The sequence below is a fragment of the Lissotriton helveticus genome, chromosome 1_1 (genome assembly GCF_964261635.1).
Source record: "Lissotriton helveticus chromosome 1_1, aLisHel1.1, whole genome shotgun sequence".
NCBI lineage: Eukaryota > Metazoa > Chordata > Amphibia > Caudata > Salamandridae > Lissotriton > Lissotriton helveticus.
Genome location: NC_136057.1, coordinates 1,053,970,624 through 1,053,985,601, shown reverse-complemented (window position 1 = coordinate 1,053,985,601; position 14,978 = coordinate 1,053,970,624).

Below are 14,978 nucleotides of genomic sequence, written 5' to 3'. Positions count from 1 at the left end.
AGGTGACATTAAATGACCTATAAAAGCAGTCTTTTGCGAGAATCTAACTTCTTCATATGATATTTTATTGGCGGAGACTTATTGGCCTCCTCCTTTTGTCCTAGTTTACTTCAGAGGGGAAGATGTTATTCTACCCAGTTTTTCACAATTCATACCTGATGACGATAAATTGACTTATCGCAATCAGGGTGGTTGGGACGAGGATTCCCTGGTTGATGTGATTCCATTGCGTTCTACACTGCAGCCCCAACCACAGTATCCAATTAAACAAGAAGCAAAGGCATTTGTGAGTGACATTTTGACTCAATTGGAATATATGGGTGTGATTGAACCCTGTATTTCATCAATGAATAATCCTCAAATTCCAATATTGAAAGCAGATGGTTCATATCATATAGTTTTAGATTATAGACATTTGAACAGTCATGTTCGTACCTTTGTGGCTTAGAGCACCCACAGCTCTGTGTTATTGAATAAAATTTTTGGAAAAAGTATAAAACTACTTTGGTTATCTCCAAAGGCTTCTTCGGCCATTCTTTGGCTCCTCAGAGACGTGATTTGACTGTATTCAGTGCATTGGGCAATCAGCGCCTATGTGCAAGATTGCCTATTGGACTATTTGACATGAGATTGACCCTGATGCCTTTCCGTATGTCGACTGCATTTATTTGACAGCTGATGAGATCACTCCCCACCTTATGCGCGTTGATCGCATAGTCAGTCATTTTCACAGTGCTTTTCCTTGGTTATGAACTCAATAGCAAAGGTAGGTGGTTGGCTCCACACTTTTTGGAGAAAGGTGCTCAATTCTAGCCTCCCTCTACCCTTAAAAATTACAGTCTATCTGGCGATGCGCTTGCTTGTGCTGCATGATTGGTTTAATGGGGGTTGGTCTGATCCGGCTTATAGGCTGGAACTTAGTGTGTTGGGCTTGTCCAACCTTCAATCTATGATGTACGGGCGCCCGTCCCGTCTCGTCTGCCCGACATAACTCGCTCGTCTTTTCTGGCATGGCGGGCAGCGCTCTGCCACACCAAGTGGACCCGCACTCTGACCCAATGCACACCCTTGTGGCAAGGGAACTGGCTCAGGGAAGTAAACAGGCTGCAGGGTTTCCGGTCATGGGACCTGATAGGTATCTCGCAGCTGGGCGATGTGTGGGTGGGTGATCATATGCGCTTCTTTCGGGACCTTCAGGTGAGACACTCCTTACACTATTCACAGTTTTACAGATATTTGCAGATGCGTCACGTCCTTCAGGTGCACCTCACAACTAGCACTCGTCTCCTGGACCACAGCCCACCCGAGGCACAAATCATGTTTGGGGATCTGGGAAGGGAGGGCATCTCCCGCATCTATCGGACACTCATTAACAATATCCCCACCTCACTTGAGCGACTGCGGACCCAATGGGAGGAATGAGTGGGCTCCCTGGAAGAAGAAGACTGGTGCAACGCCCTTATGGTGCCCAGGACAGTCACGTCCTCAGCCAGACTGCGCATGATACAGCTTTACTTCTTGCATGCTGGCTATTTGACACCCGCTCGTCTGCACCGCAAGGTGTTCCGGCCGTCCCCCGCTTGCGTGAGGTGCGGCCACGAGCCGGGCCGATTTTTTTCATGTGGTGTGGTCATGTCCTCACTTGGCAAGCTTCTGGGGAGACATAGAGGAGGAGCTCCCAGAGGTGCTGGGGTGAGAGATTCCTCACGATCCGAAGCATGCGATCCTGGGCATCACAAATGGGTTGGACGGGTCCAGACATGAAAAATTGTTTTTTACGACTGCTGTGGCGGTGGTGAAGAGGGATATAGCCTGTGCTTGGAAGAATCCCGATCACTGCAGGGAAGTGGCGGGCGGGGGTCAAAAAACAATGTATGCAGCACGTGGTTGCCCCAAGAAGCATCGTAGGGTTTGGGGGAAGTGGTGGGGGACTTTGGTTAATAGGGGATTTTCAAACGGGGTCCTTTTGATTTGTATGCACTTGTCCCTTGGATTGCCCAGATCATTGTATGCATTCCTTTGCTGTCATGGAACCTTGACGATTGGCTGGTTTTTCTTTGTAAAATTAATAAAAATTTGTCTATCAAAAAAATGACAGCCTTTGCTGTTTTTGAAAAAATGTTGTGCAGAACCTACATTCCTGATTATGCCCAGCGTATCAAACCGCTGTACGCGTTGATACAACCCTCTTTCTCATCTATCAGTTGGAAGTGTACGCTGGAGGGAGTTCTGTTCATCACAGAGGCAAAGGTCTCGTATTGATACTGACAAGGATATGGCTGCCGGTAATTTTCTTTAACACAACCGGCATTGAGAGGGTGCAATGCACCACGGATATTCTTTATTCATGCCTGAATAAACTTGCACTACCACTAAATCCTCATTTAAGGAACTCCACATTAGAAACACATCCAGGATACATATACTGTGAACAGGAGGGATTATTTCTAGACACAGTCTTAACTGTGTGTCTAACATTAGACCCTATTGAGTCCCATTTGGGATGGAAATACAACCAGATTTAAGGATCTTCACGTATTGAGTATAGCCCTGGCGAAGTTGCTGCGTACAACTTTAAGCACGACGAAACACGTGTTGGCTAAGGGGGTTGTGAATAAACTGAAGCACATAATCCAGAAAAGACCAAGCTTTTGTCGCACTGTTATTGATATAATTGATATACTGTTAGCGTGTGCAGAGGACTGTTGTTCTGTATTACCGGTGGATATCCACACGTTGGGAAGGCTCTCCCTAACCTTATGCACCGCAATCCTAACTCAGTATTAGAGTATACTTACCTGCGTATTGCCCAGGAGCACCAATACCCTATAGAACCACCTACCAAGCATTTTCATCTTTGGGTGGGCGGACCCCATACAAAATGATCTTTGGCATTAAAATGTTTGTGCCAGACCTTGCTGGTCTAGATGTTGTGGCAGGTGCCGCAACGTTTGACATAGATACCCATTGAGCTGTGTTATATGAACTACAAAACGCTTGTGATTCACAAGCGAAAGCCCATTTGCCCTCCTCCACGGATGCAGCAGTGCTGATTCCGGTTTCTGGCTGGCTTCCTAAAGTTGGAGTTCTGGTTGGAGAAAAGCTGGAGAACAAAAAGGAATTTGGTCCATCCTACGGTGCATCGGTCAGAGTACTTGGTTTAAAAGGTACCCATTCTGTGATTCTGCCTCCACTACCTGGTCGCAAGGAGAATCATTACATTTCCAACTAACATGTTAAGCTACACCATATGGTTGATACTGAATAGAACGCCTCCAAGCATTTCACGCTGTGATCTTTCATTGAATCCGATGGCTTCTCTTTCTACGACTAGTCCCCAACAAATGGAGGGGGAGATGGAATCTTCAATTGATTTGTTGCCTGTTTTACCTTCTACATCTATGACTGTGGAGAATGAATATGCTTCTCCTCCAGTTGAAGTTATAATTGACATTCCTGAAAGTACAATTCATTCACCTTCAAATGAAGGACAGCCCTGCTGTTTCAGCCGGGTTCCAGTAGTTACTACATAGACCGTACTAGTTTTTCATCTGGTTCATCATTTGTATCCTCATCTGTGTCTGAGCCCTATACACGTACCGGTCTTTTCATCTCCTGGTTCAAAAGACTTACCTAGTACCGCACAGGGAATATGTCTGGATGGTGCTGATGATGGTGTTCCTCTTCATGTGGATTGGGTTTGTGACTGTATTTTTCCTTTTGAATAATGGCCATTACCTACCTAAACGCTCTGCTGTCAAGTTGGTTGACGGTGTTCTGGCCCCTCACACTTCATCTGATAAATTGAAACGAGATCAAGCATTAGCTGATATTTCAGCATACTCAGTTGTTGATGGCATTGTTTGGGATAAAGTACCATTCGATATCCATGGCCTGACCGAAATTTTGAACATTCCATTCGTTTTTCACATTTCCTTAGGAGATGTGGTTTTGCCTGGTATGCACACTGATGACTGGGATATTCATGCTGTTCATTGGTTGTTCTCTGATTTGAAATATTATACTGCTTTTGACACTGAAGATTTGCATTTGAATTCTGCAAATTACACTGATTTATTCTGCTATCAACATTATGGCCATCATTTTTTACATAAAACCAATACTCTGTGACCATGTTTTTATTATACCCAATTGGAGCATTGCCCAACACCATTGCTGGGGAGTTCAAGGACCCAACAGAGCAAATTTATATATTTTTCTAGTTACAATTTTTCTGACCCTCAGCCCTATTTCTATAAACTAAAGATACCCAACCGGACTAAATTTATGCTAACCCACACTAAATGAGTTTACTCTTTGTCCTTTATAAATGATTTGTCTGTGAAAAGTTATGAGTATTGGAAGGGAACAATTGAGTTAAAATCCATCTGGGGTACCATAAATTGGCAAGTGCATTGCACTGAGTCATTGCATCACGCATGTCTGATACCGTCTCAGCTCAGATTTTTAAATGAGACTACTTGTTGTGGTTTCGCCACGGCCAAAAATCTAAATATTCCATCCATTCCATTACTGGCTCATTTTGAAACTTTTGAAACACTTACCAACTACACAATTGAAGACTTAGCTGTCATATTTCAGAATGCCACACTTAATTCTTCCGCTTCTGGTCCTTTAGGATGGTTTCTATGGCTAACGAGCTCCAATGCATGTCAATTGCATTTTCTGAATACCACACAGGGGTTTACACAAAGTGGACCTGATCCACATTTCCCACATTTCCATACAGTTACAACATACTCAGTGGGTAAATGGTGTCAGCAATGGTTGGAACATTCCACGCCATCACCTGTGAAACAACACCTTTCTCTCTTGTCAGGTGAAATTGATCTTGCTGATTTTCTTTTAGGTCCAAAGTCCCCTTGAACAAAACATTTTGTTTATGCAGCCTATAATGAATTTTGGAAGCTATCGCAAATGGTAGCTGCGATGCGCCTGAATGATCTGGCTAATTTAGTAAAAGATCTTGCCGTAGTTGATAACAGCATTAATACACTATGGGCCAGATGTAGGTAAATCTCATTTACCGATTCATAAATACCGAATTTTACCGATTCGGTATTTATGAATCTGTAAATGAGATGTAGGTAAAAATTCTGTATTTTTTACCGAATCGGTAAGATTCGGTATTTACCGATTCGGTAAATACCGAATCGGTATTTGCTATTGAGTCCTATGGGCCCTGAAGCCCATAGGATTCAATAGCAAATACTGATTCGGTATTTACCGAATCGGTAAAAATACCGAATTGCTAAGGGGGACAGGGTGTCACTTTGACACCCTGTTGCACCCCTGTAACTGGCGTTTGCGCCATGTGGCACACAGACATGCCCTTAGGGCATGTCTGTGTGCCACATGGCACAGGTGAACATGCACAAATGTGCATGTACACAAGAATTCGTAATTTACCATGCAATTGTATTGCATGGTAAATACAGAATTCTAAAGGCCCTGTAGCACTGTTAGAAGTGCTACCTACATCACACAATACATTTTCGGTATTTTTACCGAATGGTAAATTTACCGAATCGGTAAAATGTACAGAATCGGTAAATTTACCGATTCTGTAATTTTACCGATTCGGTAAATTTACCGATTCGGTAAAATTACCGAAAATGTACGTTTTTCTAGCCCCTACTTCTCCATAGCCCTTTACCGGTCGGAAACGGCCAAAAATCGGTATTTTCGGCCGTTTCCGACCGGTAAAGGGCTACCTACATCTGGCCCTATATTCCTGTATATATACTTTGGATAATATTGTATCATCAGTCATTGACATTGTTCAACATGAAGTGTCTTTTGTAACATGGTCAAAATTGCATGGACCTTACATGTACTCCAAAGTGGGAAAATGCTGTGGGATTACCTGAATGCATACTCACTGTTTTCACTATTTAATTTGACTGATAAACAGAAATTAATGTCAATGAAAGATGCAACATACACATTGTTACATATTGAACATTTGGAACACTTACCATTTTCTGTAGCAGAGACTGATTCAGCTGTATAGTTAATACATGGGGTTATTTCACTGCCTATCTCACTTTTTCAGTTTACAGCCTGTATGAAACATTATCTGGTAGGTAGAAATGAGCCCCTCAGCAGTAGCTATATTCATGAATTACTGTTGTTGCCTTTCACCTTTAGATGTCAACGAGCGGATAGGGAAGTTTTCCTTACAGGGGAGGATTTGCGATTCAACAGTAGGACTTTCCCTAGTCTGTAAACAAGTTAAACTTCATGGAGCCTGCAACGTCTCAGCTCCTAATCTGGCTTGTTTTTTAAAAGGTACTCTTGTCCCAGCTATTATTCCTGCGCTAACTTTGCATTCTAACGGAAGTTATCTTATTATAATTAACCACAACGGCTGCAGGTTATGGGCAGGCATCCCGTATATAGTAACAGTTTCCCAACTAGTTACATGTTGCAGCACTGTCCTGTTTTCACCCCGCATGGGATTATAGATAGTTCCGTTTGGCCTTTCCTTCCAACTTTGAAAACAGATTTCAATAAGATAAGCAGTCTCAAAAATGCTATTGTTTCAACAAGAAGTGGCTCTCACATCAGCTCGTGAGACCTCAGAATTGCAGGTGGCGAGAAGCGCAAGTAAGATTCATTCACTGCTAAGCACAAATCTCCCACTCCATTTTAGAGAATTAATTCACCAAATATTTAAAGTGTCAGATACTGAGGGCCTAGCACACTTTTTTAAGCTTGTGGGATCTGGCCCGGTCACCTCCTTTCAGACTATTTTTGGCGTAATACGGCTTTTATTCATTCTATTTTTCCAGCGCCTTTGGAGGGTTCCCCCTGGTGCTCCTGCTAATTTGGGGCACACTTGTACTCCTATTGTTACTCTGCAATGGCTGCTCAATTTGTGGAGCTGCCAAACCCAGTCCAGACGCAGCTGTATCGTGATCAGATGTTCCAGCTTTTTGCGGCAATGCCATTGAAAGCTCTTGACGACATCGGCATTGGCTGACCTTTAGTTATGCCTACTTCACCTGCATGCAACCTGTGTTCCACTGCCTCTGGTGCCCTTTTCAATGGGCCCTGGATGTCTGCCTCTCCAATACAACCCACGCTGCCCTGGATTATGAACTGTTAATGAGTCCGTTAAAGGCCCATGACCAGAAATGTTCCATGGGAAGGCGCCTGGTGTGCGGTTCTCTACTTGGATCAACGGCAGACTTGAGTACCTGTGCTTGTGCGCAACGCCTCATAGACCAGAGGTTCATCGAAATTAATGCAGGTTGCCCTGATATGCTCCTAACAGCTTCTGGACATGAGGAGCATGTGTGCTCATGTGACTTACTCAATTGGATGGCATACCTTTTTACTATGGAATGTTCAGACAACATACTGGAGTTTATGGCATTCCGATGTGCAACATTTCTGAAATCTGAAGATTCGCTATGAATGGATATGTTTTTGAGTACCCAATTGGCAATTTTTTGCAATTTGCAACAAAACAATTTTGGGGTTCACAAATATACTACTTGGGATGCCACTGAGATGCATTGCCTCTGCTTACCTCTGTTTTTTGTATAGCATAGTGCTAACGACCTGGCCAAGGGGAGGGTGTCACGTTACCCATAGGGACATTGTCGTCTTCACTAAGTTAGTATGAACATGCTGCAGCTTGACTGCTGCTTTGCACACGTTACTACACGTATTTATTTTTACAATCATTTCTATGGCTGTTTTCTTATGAGAACTCGTCGCTGTGTTCACTCTGCATGTTCCTGGGATTTTGACTGAACATTATGTGCAAGGTTAAACAACAATGTCCCTTGTTATTTTGTTCCGGTCAGACCTTAGCCCTTAAACAAAATATACCAATGCAGCTATTGTTTGGACAAATGTACTTTGGTTTTATTAGAATACATGAATAGGTGGCACACACTTGGAGAAGGGCCTTTCCAGGGAGAAGAGCGAGACAGCACCTATGATGTAGATCTACCACCTATAGGCTAAGGTATGGAGTCTGATGACAAAGCCCAGAGATCTAATATATAAAAATGCTGCTTTGTAGCAAGGGGGTGGAGGTTAGTCTCTGTTGTCTTTTCATTATGACATCTCCCTTCATGATATATAGACTAGCTGCTATGCTGACTGTATTTGTACTATGCATTTTCCTGCTTGTTGTGGCATGTATACTGCATGTTAGGGCACGTTAGTTCAAATAAATGTTTTAAACGATTTTGTGTTTCTATCGGATCTTACTATGGACAAGTACAAGAGTGCGAGCGAAAGTGTGTGTCTTGTTACCGCAATTCCTGAGAGATCTGGGAGCCTTGTGTTCTGGGGTGTCTAATCATTTGTTTGTCTGTGAGTGGGTAGGAGAGCAAGTGAGACACTATAGCTAGTCGGTCCTGGGCTCGTGGGTACTTAGTTGGTAGGCTGACCAGTCCCTATATACCAAGGTCCTATAATCCTGTGCATACTTCTGTGTTTCTGCAGAATCCCTGCAACAGCGGTCGGACCTCCATTGTACTGCTGCAACCGCTGAGGATCTGTGATCCCTCAGCGGTGGCGCACAGTGTGAGGCCCGCAATATGCTGGTGGTGCTGCTGCAGCACAGCCAAGCATATTACGAGCTTCCTCACTGCCACAGTTTTCATGGCGGGGACCCTTCCAAGAAAAGTGTGGTGGTGAGGAAACTAATAAGGCCCAATATGGCCCCTGATGCCTCAGGGCCAGGGGATGCATGCAGGGGGGCACATGGTGTGCCGTTCTGTCTGCATCGACGCCCAGTTCCTACATGGCATGGACTTCACAGTCTAAGCCATGCAGGAACTTGCTTTGGTGCTCCCATTGCAGTGCCTTTCTAAGGCTCACCACCCGGGACCACCTAAGGACTGGCCGCCAGACCAGGAGAAAACTCCTTACCTGGTGGGCGGTCGACTTTGGTGGTGTGGGAGCATAGCTGTCTTCTCCCACATCACCAAAGTCATAATTAGGCCCATAGTCTCCTTTATGAAAGTTGAAAATCTTGTGCAGGATGAAGCTGCAGGCTGTATCCGACAAAAACTCCAGAACGCTGGATCCTTTTCCGAAGAGAAGAAGCTGAAAAGGATTAGCTGCTGCAGAGAAGAACGTAGCGGAAACTGCCAGAAAGTCAGGCCAACTGATGATGCACCTGTGGAGAACTGCGAGCAGGTATGTCTCAGAGCACTTTTTAGAATAACTTTTTCTAAGCCCCAGCTTTTGGATTTGTGCTAAGCAAGGACTCTGAGGGCACAGGATACACTTCAGGTAGCATGACAGCCCTCTTGGTGCAGCAGGGCAGTCCTCTGAGAGTCATCTGCAGGTCCAGAAGGGAACTGAAGAATGGGTCTGAGGATAATATTTTCATACCCGGTGCCAGTTTTGAAGTGGAAGAAATGTTTGGAGTTTTCCCCACACTAAAGTGATTGGAATTTCTTATCTCCCTACCCAGGCTCCATTGAATCTGGAGTCATGAAAGGCTAGTGTGCCATTCTTTGTGTGTGCAGAAGCAGTGTCTTTAAAGTGCAAGTGAGGCTGTGCTCAGCTCCGCCCCCTCATCCTGCTGAGATTGCCCATTCCCCAACACCGAGTCCCCGTAGTATGTGGCTGTCTGGGAGGAATACACAAAGGCCAACTGCCATTCACACCTAATCATGTGAACCAGAATAGAGGCTAAAGGCACCAAATGGTTAAGACAAGAAATTGTGAAGTTTTTTAAAAGTGGCATTTTCAGAATTGTGAGTTATCATTAAAGAGGATTTTAAATATAATTTCCGTAGACACCAAACATGATATTTCTACCTGCTCCCAAACAAACGTTATCACTTATTAAATGTAATATGGTAACCCAATGTTATCTTATGGGACACGTAGGCCTCCCAGTAGTGAAAATCTATTTTGTGAGTGTTTCACTACCAGGACATGTAAAACATAAAAATACATGTCCAACCTTTAAAATACAATGCACCCTGCCCTGTGGGTTGTTTAGGGCCTGTCCTAAGGACAATTTATATGTATTGAAAAGGGAGTTTTTTGGCTAGAAAAGGGGTTATTTTTACCATCATAAATTGTCAGTTTCAAACTGTCCATGTGCTGCATTGACAGGCATGACACATGCTTTGGAGAGCTACTTAACGAGGTGGCACAATTAGTGCTGCAGCCCCAATAGTAACTTTAATTTACCGTCTCTGGTATACCACTTTACTAGGGATGTAGAAGTAAACTAAGTATGCCAATTAGGTGTACGGCAATTTTACCAAGCTTTAGGGAGTGAGCACAAGCGCTTTAACACTGGTTAACAGTGGTAAGTTGCACTGAGTCCTAAGGCGAACAAAATTTTATTCAGCAGAATTCTGCACATAGATTGTTTGGAACTGATAATTGGAACCTTTCGAGTAAAAGCTATGGCAAGGACCCAGTGAGTTGTTGTCTCTTCCACAAGGGCAGTACCACAGCTGTATGTTATAACAATCTTCTTGGAAGTACAATATCTAAACTGCTGGGGGATATATTCCGTAAACATTTGGTATCATTTTTTGGGCAGGAGTATTTCTGACTTCCAGGTCTAACCCATTTCCTGGCCAATTGGAAATACAGGTTTCTGCCAGACTTCAGCGATTGGACGTTATATCAACAGAAATTCCAGACCCTTATATTAAAATTGGTCTTTCCAAGGCCATTCTCTTTGCCTCATGATTGGGCATCCAGCTTCAGAAGTATTACAGTGCAAGCCCATTTCTCTGTGCTTCTGCGATGCGTTCATTTCTTAAGCACTGGTTGAAGTAGAGCCATTTCTTGGGTCACGTTGCTATAGGACTTCAAAATTAAACCAAGCTACATTTACCCGAACCGTAAAATTAAGTTATTTGTCCACTAGAGGTTGCTGCTATGTACACACAGCTTGCTCAGGGCTATGATTAAGAAAGAATAGCAAAACAAGCTTTAAATTACCTGTGGTCTTGCCGTGTTATCACCTCTGGTCATTATGAGGTTCACGTGCTGCACTAGTCAGTGTGAGGTTCTCACGCTGTACTCTTTTGTGCCCAGAGTAGTAAATGACCAAGATTGTTCAGCCATTACAGCACACAGTGGCACACTACTCGGTGCTCAGATTTATTCAGATGTTCTTGAGAGGCGCAGGAGGAAATTGTTCATGGAAATGGATGGGACCGGAAACAGAGAGCGCATGCAGTATAGAACTCTGTAATTGTGGGTAGAGCATCTTATTCCACATTACCGGCCCGAAAAACTATGGTGGTGGATAAGTGGAGTGAAATACTGGCCGGAATTGGTAACTCCAGCCCCAGAATCACCTCGTCCATCTAATAATGAGAGTTAATGACGCAGTTATAAGTGAGTATCACCACAAGACAGGCCTTGAATAGTTAATTCTTACCATGTATAGAAAAGGGTTCCGTATCACAGACGTTGAATAGGTGGCTCGTCTGCCAGCATGAAGAGAGGTGCCGCCTAGAAGTCATGCACAGAGCACACTAGCACTTCAGAGCACACACACTTCAAGGACCTTTTACTTGATTTCTTTCTGTAGTATACAAAGAAGGGATAACATTTTCTGATTTTAGAGTGAGGTCATTACTATTTTGCATTCAATGATCAGACAATTATAGTGGCTATAAACATGAACATGAATATTGTTATTGTTATTGTTAACTGAGTTTTGTATCGCGCCAACTCACCGACAGGTCTCAAAGCGCTTCTGACAAAGTACAGCAACAAGAGAACAAAGTGGAGATAAAGATGTTAAAGTGACTGCGGAGATGTAAATGCGTCTAATATAGGCAGCTTCCTTTGACAACATCCTGAGTTTAAGTATGTACAGCAGAAGACAGACAACTCACAGGACTAATGCAATTAGTGCTGCTCACCACCACAATAGATGGACACTTATTTATTTATTTAATTTTTCCGATTTGTATAGCGCGAACAATTGCCCAAGGGCGTCTCGGCGCTGTGGATGAAGCAGACTGAGGGGGGGGGGGGAGAAAGAGTTATTGGTTGAAAAGCCATGTCTTCTAAAAATGGTCAGAGTGGGGGGCCGACCTAACGTCGGGTTCAAGAGAGTTCCAAAGTTTGGCCGTTGATACATGGAAACTACGGTCACCCCAGGCAACAGTTCTAGTGCGTGGGACTGTCATGATAGATGTAGTCATTGAGCGAAGTGGTCGTTTGGGGACATGAAATGCGAAAGGGGTGAGAAGAAATCGCGGGCCCTGTTTGTGAGAGGCTTTGTAGGCGATACAGAGAGCTTTAAACTTTATTCTGTTTTTCACTGCTAGCCAGTGATAGTTTTTGATGGTATGGGCAATTGGTTGGAATTTAGGGGTACCTGAAAGCAATCTAGCCTCCGCATTTTGCATGGACAGCAGCCTTTTAATGACCTTGCTTTGAGCATTAACCAGGAGTCCGTTGCAATAGCCCACTGAGGACATGACAAATGAGGTAACCAAAGTTTTGCTAGAGTTAGGGGGAAGAAAAGGGAGGATCTTTTTTATGGCTTTAAGTTTGAAAAAAGATGACGAGACAATGGAGTTGACATGGGCAGAGTAAGTGAGTTTATCATCAATTAGTATTCCTAGGTTTTTGACCTTGGTGACTGGGAGGGGGGGAGGGCCTAGGTTAGTGGGCCACCATGCATCTTGCCAGGTAGGAATGAGCTTACCGAATGTCATGACCTCAGTTTTGTTGGAGTTCAATTTGAGGCAATTAACTGACATCCAATTGCTGATGGCCAGCATGCCCTGCTGAAAATTGGCCGCTATTTTGTCTCCGTTCACAGTACAAACTCATTTAATGCAATTCAGCACCTCAGAAAGTGGACAGCTCATGGTAAAAATGCACAGGGTGCTGTTCAGCACCACACCGCATGGACAGCTGCCAAAGTAGATTGATACTGTTCAGAACTTCATACCATGAACAGCTTACTAGACTAAGCATTTGCAATGCAATAGGTCTCGCATTTATGAGAGTTTGAGCTATTGGCATTGTAAATGACAATGCATTTTATTTATGTGTTGTTTTTAAAACAGATATATAAAAGGTATTGTCATTGACAATGCCAATAACTTAAACTCTCGCAAAAACCTAAAAATTGTTGGTAAGTGAGTAGATACCGCGGCTCCCCTGACCACGCCATTTCTTGCTGGCGCGGATACCGACATAGGCAAGGGCATCACCACTCAATGGAAAGAAAAGGAAGGAAACACAGAATTTGGATGGGTGAACAGGGAGTGCTTAAGGAGCAAAGTAATATTTTGCCTGAAGCAACGAAAGTTTTCGCAGCCTTCCTTTTCTGTGTAGTTTAAAGTTGTTCAGTCACTGTGTTCTGCTACCTGTACCCACGGCTACTGTAATTGTGCAGGCGGGGGGACCAAATTATGCAACAGATTTGACTAAATGGTGTTACAGCAAAAGGTAAATTGTGCGTTGTAATGCATACATTCAGTCTTACTGTTACTTCATTGTTTTGTCTTGTTTACCCAATTAACACTATCTGGACAAAAGTTTCACCTACCGAGTACCAGCTTAACACCTCACTACAACAATATGCAACAGAAAGGTGACCCGTCAACCTTTGCAAATGGCCTCCCACTGAGGTAACAACCGTCCCTTCGTTTTTAGTAACTTTTGCTCCATTTGAGCAAGAATTTTTTTTTGAATCTTCAGATTGTGCTGGAAATAATTAATTAAATGGCAGATGCGGCAAATCTAAAATTATGCACTAAAGCAAGCAGACTGTAATCCTGCTTTCCTCGGGATCGGGTAACTCAGTCGGATCCCAAACACCCCCCCTGTTAACCTCACAGAGGATGTACCAGACTGATAGGTGAAGTAAACAAGCTCTTTATTCAGGCTTGTTTAATGGTCAAAACATAAGCAAAGCAAGATAGCAGAAATGTTCGGGATAGTGTCTAACCGTCCTCTGCAATGATGCTAGTCCTAGCACCTTCCAACAGAGGACACCGTGCCAAATAATGGCCGAAAATGCCACCCGATGCGTCTATCCTCGTTATGGATATCGCTCCGTCTTAATCGTCCTCCGCATGCGTGTCAGTCCTGACACGCTTCCAACGGAGGGCAAATGCGCTAAACAAAGTATGTCCTCCACACTCGATAACCCTCGAGCGGGGACTGGCCACAGGTCACAGCAAAGGACCTCATCCTGTTTACTCGATACCCTCGAGCGGGGACTGGCCACAGGTCACGTCAAAGGACCTTGTCCTGATACTCGATACCCTCGAGCGGGGATTGACGTATATCTTGAAAGGACCGGAGTCCACAAGCTCGAACCCTCGAGCGGGGACTGGCGTATGTATCGAAAGGACCGTTGTCCTCACTGCTCGAGAACCCTCGAGCGGGGACTGACAAGGGGTCGGAGCGGACCGGAGTTCACTTAATAACAACAGAGCGTGAAGCGGAGCCCCGCTGACGCTGTTTTAGGCATCTGTTGTTCCTTACCGTAATCTCCCGACTCCTGTTCCAAAGCCGCCGAATACAACGGAGCTCACCTTCCATTTGGCAGCTTCTCCGTACTCGCGCTGAATGTTCAAAATATTCGACGCTTACTGCTGGCGTCCGGGTTGCTTAAATGGGTACGCCCTCTCAGCGCGACTGTCTCGCACGGCCTTCTGGATTTGGTAGTTCAGGCGGGCTTGCTCCTGGGTTATGTAGTTCTCGTATCTCTTGTTTCCTACGCGACTCCGACGCTTGTCTTAACACAGACGCAGAATCGCATAATTCCAGCGGCCCTGTTACTAACCAATCTAGGTAACCTTTCAGCCGGCACCAACATGTTTCTAGGCACACCATTTGTGGCAGAAATGCCAAATGTGAAAATAATTAATTAAATAAATAGCAGGTTTTCATTGTAACTTCTCAGATGGCTAGCAATTCATTTGTGCTTTGCAAAGTCCTGGCGCCACCACACCACCCCCTTCCCTCAATAT